The following is a 12226-nucleotide window of genomic DNA, read 5'->3' on the forward strand; positions in this document are numbered from 1 at the left end:
AGCCTCAAACCCCAGCATTTCCAGCAGTCAACTCAGCTTCACCTTTCCCTTCACTCAGCATCAGCAGGTGGCTCATGAGCTATATTAAGCCTCCATTCCAAGACATATATTAGCAAAACATGCCAACATTCAGCCATTAAAAGGCAGCTTCTCTCTGGCTGTCAGCAGCAGCAGCAGCCTTGTCACAGCCCCTGGCAGCTCTCAGAGTGCTCTTGACGGCGCTGTTATCCTTGGGGTCCGCTCCCTGCAGACTGCAGAAGGTGAAGCATTGTGTGTTGAATTTAAAAAACACCCAAACAGCAACAAACTCCATTAAGTGGGGCTGACCTCAGCAGCGCCACGGGGAGCTGTAAGGAAATCTGTGGCTCCTGACATTTTCAATGTTTTAGTTCTTCTGTCCGACTGGAAAGCAGCGACGACTGCCAACAGCATTATTAGCACAGCTCCCACACAGAGCATGGATTCTTACAAAGTTTCACATTACTGCAATCAATCATTTTTTGTTTTCCTTCAGACCAGCAACAGGAATAAGATTAATTTCTCTTTACCATCAACACAAGCGTGAAATGCCATTTTTCGTGACCAGTTCAGGAAAACACCTGATGTCGTGGTTGGTGCTTTCTGACTCAGAACTCGACACTTAATCCCTCTCCTTCCTCCTGGCTCGGGCCAGACCAGAGCAAGGAAATGGTACGGGGGTTTTGAGGCTGGTCACCAGTGATACCACAGCAAGGCAGCCAGACTGGTTAATCCTCCTGCCCAAAGAAGTGAGCACCCTTCAGGAGGCTGATCTAGGAAAACACGTAAGCACAAGCCTATAGGCTTGTGAGATGAAAGAAAATAGAAATTTGTGGAACATTTCTGAGCCTTGATGAATGCTGACCTCCACAGCCGGTATAAACCTGTTTGCACCGGCAAAGTCTGTGTTTGAAAGTGACCCAATCTAGCTCTGTTTGTTTCTCTTTTCTGAGGCTTTTTTTTTTTTTTGAAACATATCATTTAGCAGGGGAAAATGATGCTCTTCATTCTGTTCACTGCTCCAGCCTTAAATGCCAGAGGTGCTGACCAGATTAAAAGAGAAATCAGAGTTTCTAGATTGTGTTTGGAAGAAATAAAGACTTTGGTACTGATTTTTATTGAATAGAGGACAATATCTCTTGCTTTTTGTATATATTACAGGGGTGAGGGGGGAGAGCTTTTATCACAGCATGGCTCAGTGCTTTTTAATATGCTGTTCATCATTTGGAGCTCACTGGCATTCACTTGCAGATTTCCCTTTGTATCTTAAAAAGTTTTCACGGAATTTTTGAGACAGGGAAAAATACATTCTTCCGTGCTGCCAGTCTCACTCCAAGGACTCACCACTACAATCAGCTCCTCATGACTAAATCACAGAATGGTTTGGGGTCGAGGGGACCTTAAAAATCATCTCATTCCAATCCCCTACCGTGGACAGGGACTCATTCCACTAAATCAGGTTGCTCCAAGCCCTATCCAACCTGGCTGTGGAGAATATCACCATGAAGAGCCTTGAAGAGCAATGTCTTTGTCTTAGAGTGGCTGACTGGCAAAAATTCCTCTCCCCTTGCCCTAGGGTGATATGATCTCTGGGAGATCAGCCACGTTGTTATCATCTGATCCCTGGGGAAGATTCTTCTGAGAGAACATTTCATCACTAAGCTAAGAAGAGTCAGCGTGTGAGTGGCAGCTTTATACTTGTGGTGAACAGGAAAGCCAAATCTATGCGTAGATGAACATTAAAATAAAAATTGGGGAGGGCTATTTCTGCTCCACTCCTCAGAAAATGCAAAATTAATGAATCTCTCTACAGGGAGATGGAGGCAGGAAAGGTTTCTGCAGAGTGGGGATCTCACTTTGGTTCCCCCAGCCCCAAAGCTCTGACTTTTCAAAGCTCAGCTTTGAGGGAGATTGTGCCATATCAGCTCAGGATAAAAGGCACAAAGGATTTCAAATGTCTTCAGAAAGTGTGGGCACCATCAGGGCACAATGACAATTCTATTTGCTCTCTGTACATCGTGTCATCCAAAGGATTCACAGATTTTTCCAGGGAGAATACAGTTGTGTCAGTAACATCAATGTGCAACAAAAAAATAACCACTGGAAAACAGAAAAGGGGAAAAAAAAGAAAATAAATTCTGCTCCTTTCTGATTTTTGCATTTTAAAAGCTTTTCTCTTCAGCCAAAATCTCACTTCCACTTGTTTACAACAATTCACCCCCTGGTGCTGTTCATTTTCCTGGGAGATCAGCTCCAGGGCTGGGGATCTGCCTGTGTTACACATCCATCTCTCCAGAAGGCACCACAGGGTTTGAAGATTGGTTGTCTTCATCAGGAGGACAAGCCTGTTTTCTGTAAGAAGGGACCATGAGTCACAGCACGACTTTGATGAAACCAACAGACTTCCTCAGAGGCTGGCACCAGAGTGCTGCAGAATTAGGAGCTGTAGGACCAAAATGAAATAATGAATCAGAGGACACGATGGGAAAGGTGTTTTGTTGGAATGAAAATCCTTAAAGCTGAGGGTAAGGCATGTTTGTTTGAAATTGAGCCTTTTTCTTGTGCTGCATGAATCACGTTTCTCAGGGAGGTTTTTAACTGTGCACAGAGAAATACAGAAGAGGAGTGTGATAAAAATGAGGGGAAACAGGGCTGGGCAGAGGATCCCCCACTGCAGTGGGATGAAGCAAAGGCACAGGTGCAACCCTGCCAACCTGCTCAGTAAATCACCCCCTCACCAAGCATCAGAGTGAAGCAGAGAAGCAAAGAGTTAACTTTGCTCACATCTCCCAGCAAATGCCTGTTCCCACAATCCCTGGCTCGTTTTGGCCAGAGTTCTGTATTTTTTAGCTGTTCTCAACTCTCTTGTAGAGCAATTATTCCTAAGTGCAACTGAGGACATTTTCCCTTCTGCTCAGATGAAATTTACTTCAGTTCAGTTGGGCGGTAGCTCCTCAGAGCACCTAAGAAAATCTCCTGTCTTTAGAGACTCCCTTGTAGCTGCCCAGCAATGGGAAAGCTGCTAAAACACTTGGTGGTTTGGCAGAGGGGGAGGATCAGAGCTGCAGAGGCTGAGGAGTGGGACACTCACCTGGCTTGCAGGAGAAAGAGACGAGAGGGATACCTGGGAGTGAGATAAACTCCCAAATCTGGGAAAGTTTTCAGGATTTCTTGCTTCCAAACACAGCTCCACGGCATTTAATCTGCATCTTTACCACTGTCCACCTTCCCACATTCGTATTTTCAATCACAGATGTTTTCAAAGTCATCCCTATGCTCCAAATATTAAATTTGGAAGAAATGTTCAGTCACGGTCCCTCAAAATGAGGGCGTGTTTGGTTTGATTGATTTCATCTCTGGTGCAAATATTCACATCTTTCCTACCAGCTTCTTTTATTTAGTATTAACAAGTACCAGTTTCACTTGAGCAGCTGTGGTTCTATCTCATGAATGTTGAAATTGAGAATAATTTGTGTTTCTGTTCATATCAAAGTATCTGCTCTATAAAATAGCTTGGGTCAACTCTACATTTTTACTGTTTATGAGCAGAAATATTTCTGGCTTATTGGTGTTGTGGATAACCTTGTTCCTTGCTCTGTTTTATTTAGCAAGACTGTAACTTTAATAAGATTTTAATACTGAAATTTAAACGACAGAAATTTTGAATAAATGTGCTCACTGATCAAGGCACAAAAGAGAAAATATTTTAATAAATTGAATATTGCCTTCTATCTCCTGTTCTCCCAGCAATAATGACTTGCAGTCTGAAATACAATTCAACTCTAGCCATAAATATTCATAGCTGAGAGTCCTTATTTTCCTTTAAACTATTCTGTTCTATTGGAAAGTCTAATGTTTCAAAAGTCAAAAGCTGAGACCTCATCATAACCAGAGGTACCAGAAAATCCTTGATGCAGAAAAGTGGATTTCGCTTCAAATAAATAATGAGCAGTGGTGGGAAATATATATATAAAATAAATATAAAATAAATATAATATAAATATTGCATAAAATGTAAATATTCTATAAATAGATGTAATTATTATATAGGTCTTATATAAATATATCTAAATGATACACATTATTTATATCATATTATACATAAACATATGCATGTTGTGTTGTGATGTACAACATTTCCATAGGTACAAAGAGATCAAATCCAAGTCAGGCAGAGCTGGGATTGCACACCCAGGTGTGGGCTATGAGATACTGCAGCCCCACCGTGGGGATTGTGCAGCCACACCTGGAGCTCACCTGAAGGAAAGCTCTCCAGGAAGAAGAGACCAGCTCATTTTTAGCATCACCTGGAGAAGGCCAGTTGTAGCTCTGGGTGTCAGCCCTGCAGCACTCCAGGATGCATGAACACATCAGGTGCATGAACATCTCCTTCCCCCCACATTTCTCCTCTTGCTCCCATCCCCTTGGCTGGGGACCACATTTCCATTTAAGCAGCTTGCAGCTGACATCCCCAGGAGCAGGTGGAGACCAGGACACCTCTGAGCAAAGCTCCCAGCCTCACCTGCAGAGCCAGAGGCACTTTGGGCTGTGTCCATGCACACAATGGCACAGGCAGGGGAGAGGAAGAAAGGGTGTCTCATAAACCCTGTGGCAAATGGGGAGACAGCAGTAATTCAATTACTCTGCCCAATAATGTTACCAAAAAGGATGAAGGACTTAAGTAGATAATTGTTTATCCTTTGTGCTCATTGTTGATTCAAAACTAATACAATTACTTGTGCAGGTGATGTCTCAGTTCTGATTCACGGGGGGGAGACAGCACTTCTTGTGCCTTATGAGCTGGTAATTCAACATGACAGGCTTGACCTGAGGACACCAACAATGTTGTCATCTCAGCTGTCTGATGGCACAAAGCTGAACTGATCCCTTCTGTCTCAAAGGCTCAGGGAATTCTGTGAATTTGGTGGAAGTGTGTGGTGGTGTTTGAGGGTCCCCAGGATGAGGGAAGAGATGAGAATCATGACTCCATGTTTCAGAAGGCTGATTTACTATTTTATGATATATATTATATTAAAAGAAAATGATATATTAAAACTATACTAAAGAAAGAGAAAGGAGATATCAGAAAGCTAGAAAGGAATGATAATAAAATCTCGTGACAGACTCAGAGAGTCCAACACAGCTGGCTGTGACTGGCCATTAATTAAAAACAATCCCCATGAGACCAATCAAAGATGCACCTGTTGGTAAACCATCTCCAGACCACATTCCACAGCCAGCAGATAGCTATTTGTTTACATTTATTTTCTGAGGCTTCTCAGCCTCTCAGGACAAAAATCCTAGCGAAAGGATTTTCATAAAATATGTCAGTGACAGAGGTGGAAATCTCTCAGGTGATAACTGTGTACCAAGAGAGCTTCTATCCTTTTTCCCCCTAACTCATGGCCATGGTCCTCATACACTTTGGTTTCACCACCCCAGTCTTTGCTGTATTTTAGCTGCAGGAAGGGAAGGGATGTCAGCAGGGAAGTCACCTGCAGAGTGGGCTTTGGAACACAGCAGACAGCGTGGCTGTGGCTGGGCTGTTCCTGCTCTGCCTCTGTCTCCTGCTGTCAGCAGAAGAGAACTGCTTCCTTTCTCCCCCAGTTTTCCCTGTCCCTCTGTGCCAAAATCCTCACTCCTGCTTTCCAGTGCCTCCTTCCCATGGGAGGAGGCTGGGCTTGTGCCACGGACCCTCCTCTTTGAGCCGTCCCAATTTAGGTTTCCAAACAGTCCCACACAGCCCCTGCCAGGTCCCTGCGTGCCCAAGCTGGCACCAGAGGCCAGTGTCATGGCCTGGAACTTTCTGGGGAGGGACAGATCATCCCAAAGCTGTGCAGAGCTGCCAGGCTGCTGCTGAAGCCCCTGCACACCTCAGGAACAGCATCAGCCTAAAGGCTGGGGAATGGAGCACAGCAGCACCCAAAGGAAATGATTCCCAAACAGAGATCAGACAGAAAATATCAGCTAGGAACCAGAGCTGTGGGATGCCTCTTCTCACAGCCTCCTCCTCTGCTGTTGACAGAAATAAACCTGCTCAGCTGTCACTTTGGAGCTGGAGATGGGCCATGGGGAGGCAGGACGTGTGGAGGTGGATGAGGGGGAAGGATTTTTTTTTTTCTCTGTGAAAACATCCAGTTTCACCACTGACAAGTCTGACAGGTGGAAACCAATTAAAAAAAAAGTCCTACTCACAAGTGCCTGGCGTCTTTGGAGAAGTTCCTCAGTTTTGCCCACTCCTCTGTAGTAACTGCTGGGTGCTGACACAGGGCAAGCCTCTTCCCCTGGTGGCACTGCCCTCCTGCTGAAACAGGGGCTGGGCTGAGCTCTTTGGCAGGTAAGGGATGATGTGGTGACATCCCCCGTTTGCACATTTTTGTGGGCTCACACATGAACCACCCTGTTTGGAGCAATGCTGCAGAAATGTTGACTGCAGCCTTTTGCTCCCATGAGATACTGACACAGTGTCTCAGGAAGGCATCAGCTATTTCAGTTTGATGCTTGGCAAAGCAAGGATAAGGATTAGCCTACCTTCACCATTCCATTTTCTATTACACACTCAAAAGGATCTAAATGAAAGGATCTGTAAGGCAGGTCCTGCCAATTCATCATCACTGGGGCTTGGCACAAGAGCAGAAAATTGGTTCTTCCCCTCCTAGGGCCAAGTTTGAATTTAAACACATATTTCCTGGGAATCTGAATCAGAGATTCTAAACAGCTCAAAACAGAAAAAGCAGGATGGCAAAAGATTGTTATTATTCAGCTAGATTTGCAAAATTCCCATGCAAAATAAATGTGCATTAGATGACTGCTGCAGCATCTCTGAATTGCAGGCACTTCAATGTTTTAAAATTCCCTCATGAGCTTTGCTCTGCCAGCTACTAAGCAAGTTTTCCCCTGTACCCTGAAGAAAGTAAGAGTGGAGAGCTGCCAACACTTTGTAGGGTAAAGCTTTTCCCGAGAAAAGCTTTCCCAGAAAATCAACTTGCTTTTTGTCACTTCAGAAAAGCCCCAGGAGATCTGAACCCCGCAGGCTCAGACAGAAGCAGTCTGGGTTTAATGTTCCAAGAACAGATCAGACACCAAGAGTATCAGCTCCTCCTCAGCTCTGCAGGTTTGGGAAACATCACCATGGGCTCCCTGCTTGTGCTGCATTTCCAAGCCAGGCTGTGCAGTGAAACCCAACAACCATCCACCCCTTTCCCAGGGATTCTCCTCACAAACAGGGTAAAACTTCCTAAGGAACATCTGGGTAAGCTCAGCAGACGTGGCCAAATGGCCACAGCGGTGCAAAGGGTTTGGGTTTTTCAGTAATTATCATGATGGGCTTTAATGTCACAAGAAATCAAGTCCCTGGATTTCTCCTAATTACAGGACAGGTAGGACAGCAGCATTTTGTGACAGCAGCAACAACACTCTAAGTTTCTCTTTTTAAAATTAGAGAATTAAAATATTAAGTTAGTTGTGGAGATCCTACTAAGAGCAACCACAGCAAGCAGTCCCTGGCTTTCCCTGGCTGACAGCAGAGATCTCAGCTCAAGCAGAGGAGTCTCTTTCTCTCCCTCCAATGCTGTGACAAGCTCTTTTCTCTGCAGTGTCTGTTCACCTCTCAGGGTGCTGCCCACTCATGTGATCCATTACAGATCTCACGCTTTGGAGCCTTTTAAAACGCTTCCCCTTTCCTGAGTGCCACTTCTCTTCAAGGAGCCACCGTGGCCTGCTGAGCTAAGTCAACATCCACCATCAGCCAGCGCTGCAGTTGCATAACCCAGCTGAGTGCAGGGCAAGGATCACTAACACAACCTGCCTTCGTCACCAGTCGTTACAGGAGGGCGTTTGGGTCGGCTTGGCAAATCACACAGCGAGGCCCCATAACCCCAGCTTACCCATTCCTGCCCCAAAAAAAGAATCTGTGGGGTGATGACTGACAGAAGGTCTGATTGGCCAATGTCTCTTACCCTGCACTCACGAATTTTCATCCCAACACCTTCCTCACAGGGCTTCCCGAGAGCCAGGCTGATTTTATTGAATGTGACAGGAGATAACAGCGCCTTATAATAATTGTGCTTTTTCCATCGTGAAAACTGCAGAATGCACCATCCTCCAGCTCTCTGATGAGCAAAGGGACACCTGCCTGAGCCAGGCTGTGATGTGGGCAGGGGAGCTCTGCCTGCCCTCGTTCCATCCCACACAGAGAGGAACACCCAGGAGGCTGGAGCTGACGTCCAAAGCATCTCATGACTCACTCGGTCCCCTCATGGGCAGCACAGAAGAGATTAAATGGGAGCAGAAACACACTGGAGTGCACCTCCAGGGAATTAATAAAATGGTTTGCCCTACCTTGTTATTCTAATTTATTCCTAGAGACAGGCAGTTAAATGCTGGGTAAGTATAACAAGGGAATCTTCTTCCATGGGCAAGAAAAATCTTGTTTTCATTTGTGAGACTCAAAGGAATTGATGGCTGAAAAGTTCCCCAAAACCAAAGGGAAGACTTCTGCCTAGACCTGTCTCTTTCACATGGCCATCACCACCATGTGTTAGAAGGACAGGAGATGAAGCAGGTTGGTCTCTGCAAGTGTTGAGAGCAGAGGAACAGGACCCACATCTGTTCAAGGTTTGCTGTCCCATGTGCTGTCAGGCTCTTGGCTGCACAGTGGCTCCCAGCATTGGCTGTGCTTCAGGCTGCAAGCACAGAAAAAACTGGCTGCACATTTGCTAGCAGAAAATCAGGAAGTTTGGTGAAGATTGCAGCCAGAGCAGAAGTAAAATTGCTCCAAATTCTGCTTTTCATATAAAATTACTGGTATAGAAATACCAGTATCCTAAAGGAATGCTCACATATTTCATTTCTTCCTTTCAGCCCCATCATTCTCCAGTGACTTTCAGTTTGCTCCACTTGTAATATATTTTCTCCAACAATAATGAAATTGATGCTATTTTCACTAGCCCTCAATTTCCTGCACACACTAAGTAACACTCCTGGAGAACTGATACAGGGAGTGAGCTGCTGCCACTTGAAAGCAAGAATTAATTCAGGTGCCTACAGCCATCCCTCAGGTGTAGTCCTTGGCTGAGCACAGCCAAAATGAGACAGTGGAAGGGTTACACCTGGGAAAGGGAACATGGACATCACTCCTATCACTCCTACAACCTCCAGCACCAAAAAGCTCCAAAAAGAACATGCAGCACTTCCATGCACTCATACTGGAACATACCTCACATGCAGAGGCACAGGCATGAATTTTGTGAGATCATGGCAAGGAATACTCAAAAAACCCCGTGGATTCTTGCAAAGGCACGTGGCAGATTGTTCTTTCTGATTTGTTGCCCAACCCAGAGTTTTGGCCTCCGTGCTTTTCCCACTTTCCCTTTCTTTGGTTGATATGTTGGAATTTCACCTCGATCTCAGGAAGGACTGATGAGCTATGATGCTTTTCCCTCTTAGCAGCTCCCTGCCCCAGCCTGACAACAATAAGGTGGAGCACAAGAGAAGTAAAAAGTTTGATTTTAGGAAGATTTCAGACTTGTAGCTGATTGTCAGTGCACTGATCTCGCAAACATTTTATGATGCCGCATGCGAAGGACATTGTGTGAAATTATTGTACTACATTTAATTAGCTCTCTGTCTCCTTTTCAGGTCTGCTGCACATATATTTCCTTTCTTCCTGTTCAATTAATCTACACTGCTCTCTTTCAACTTGTGTTTTCATTTAGCAGTGTAGCTGACTCTGTAGCTGGTTGTTTACTTAGGAAAGTGGAACTGAGGCAATTTGTACGGGATAAAAAAGCCCTTCTGTCCTACAATATGCATTTCTAGTGGCAGTCACAGGCACAGACTGTTTCTCCTTCACCCTGTAAGCCCCAAATAGCTGAAATTCCCCCTGACTTCACTGTGTGAAGCAGGGCTGCAGCCCAGCTTAGGTCTGTGCCATTCTTCCTTCTTTGGCAGCATTTTAAAGTCTGGAGGAGCCAATGTCCACAGCCCTCTATCAAAGTGGTACATCTGCCCACCTTTGGATAGAGAATATGTTCTGATTCATTTGCAACTCAATACCATATGCAGCAGAGCTGTGTTAATTCAACTGTTTGGACGCTGTATCCTGGTTGGAATTAGCAGAAATTCCTGTTCCTGTGTTGGAATGATAATATTCTCACTACTTGTTTTTTTGGTGGTGTCTTTCACTAAACAGGAAGATACCTTGGCAGAAGCAGAAGCAGACACAAATATGAGCATTAACATAAACACAGCACATCCACAAAGTGATGCAGAAACTATTGGCAGCAGAAGGATCAGAGGAGCCACAATCCAAAGAGCATCACTCAAGAGGGTTTGGGAGGAGCAGGAAGGTGGCTGATGAGATGATGTGTGCTATGCAATCAAGGGCAATCACACACTAATTTTTACCATCACAGGCAAATACTAGTTATCAAAGCATATCCCAGTGGCTTTTCTTATAGCCCTTGAAGCAGCCCAACCTGCAACCATCACCACTGGATGATGGTGACATTGGAAAGAGTAATATATTGTCTCATAAACTGAAGGCAAGGAAATCTATGCAGGTTTGGTTTTCCTCCACAGTGAAGCAGAGATTTGGTTCTCTTCAAGCTCTCAGTCATTGAAAAAACAATTTGATGGGATTTTGCCTACTCCTCCCTTCTCTGAGCTCTGCTAGGATTTTCTTGGGATGTAGATTCAACAGCCAAAGCAACTCTCAGAGAGCTCAGATGTAAAGCCAGACTTCCAACGTTGGAATTTATACACCACAAAGTATTTATGGTTGCTTCTGCCAGAATCTGTGCACAAACCCTGAATGTATTTGTTGGTGAGGAAGCAAAGTGAATCAAGGTAGCAGTAAATGAAATTGCATTAACACTCTCCCTTCTTTGCCAACAAGAATTAAAGCTTGGAGCCAAAGGTCTATTCTTCACCTGATTTTATTATCTGGCCTGGATTTAATTGTGAGCATCTGTTATCAGCTCTGTTCATTCTCTTCATCAGGCTCCAGACACACACACACAGTCACACACAAAAGCCTCCCCCAGCAATTCCAGCTGTCTCCAAAACACCAATGCACCAGTTTTCAGGGCAGCATCAGTGAATCCTGGGATGCCAGAGGGAAGCTTAAATGAAGGCAGACAACAACATCCAGCCAGTTAAAAACCTGCCACATCAGAGTCACATAAATAAATGTTGATGGGTCTGGGAGTAGAACATGTCCTAACATCAGGGTTTAGAGCAGCAAGGATTAGAAAAACACGAGGAAAGGATCTGAAAAGCCAGCCTGGGGAAGGTGATCACCTTCTCTGTATACCCAGTTTGGTCTGTAGGTCTATTTTATTCATTGCTTATTTATCACTCAGCTCCATTATGTACTTCCCCATCCCTGGAAGTGTCCAAGGCCAGGTTGGACAGGGCTTGGAGTAACCTGGCAGAGTGGAAGGTGTCCCTGCTCATGGCAGATGAATTTGAAGGTCCCTTCCAATCCAAACCATTCTATGTATCTCTGAGTAGTCCTGCTGTTGACACACAACCAAATTGTTTTGGGGTTTTCCCTCTCTGTTCCCTCACAACCCACTTTCTGAAGTACCCATCACAGGCTGGGACCAAATGATAGTGAAAATGTGATTTTGTAACATGAAATTTCATAATGTGCCCCTTCCAAGCGCATGAATTCAGAAGTGGCAGCATCAAAACAGCGCCACTGCCAGAACTTTGAGGCCAAACACTCAAAGAGCCTTTATTTATGATTTCCAGCAACTGTTAGTAAGCACAGCCTAAACTCCACATCCAGACTGTAAGGAAAGCATTTGGAATACATAAATACCCCTGGTCAGTGCACTGCCTGTGGTGCAAATGTGCCTGTAAGAGACCAGCTTGTAAATCTGGGCCAGAGCCAGCTGAATTCAAAGGATGATTTCCTATCATCTCTGATAGGCTTTGGGATCAGGCCCAGCTTGCCTTAAATCAGGCATCTGGCACTTAAATAAACTAAAAGGTTTCTTAGTTTGTGGTTTTCAGCCAGGCTAGCAGCAATATGTTGTGCAAAGAGAAAGCTCTCATGTAATATTCCTTCCTGGTTATAGCTTTGTCCTAAGATGACAAATTGTTTCCAAATAGATTCACATGATCTAATTCTATTATGGATGCTCTGTGCATGTTTCATGTTGGGTCCTTCTATTTCTATAAATCCCTTCCTGAAGCATAT

This window comes from Fringilla coelebs, assembly GCF_963513975.1.
Source record: "Fringilla coelebs genome assembly, chromosome: 18".
NCBI classification, from domain to species: domain Eukaryota; kingdom Metazoa; phylum Chordata; class Aves; order Passeriformes; family Fringillidae; genus Fringilla; species Fringilla coelebs.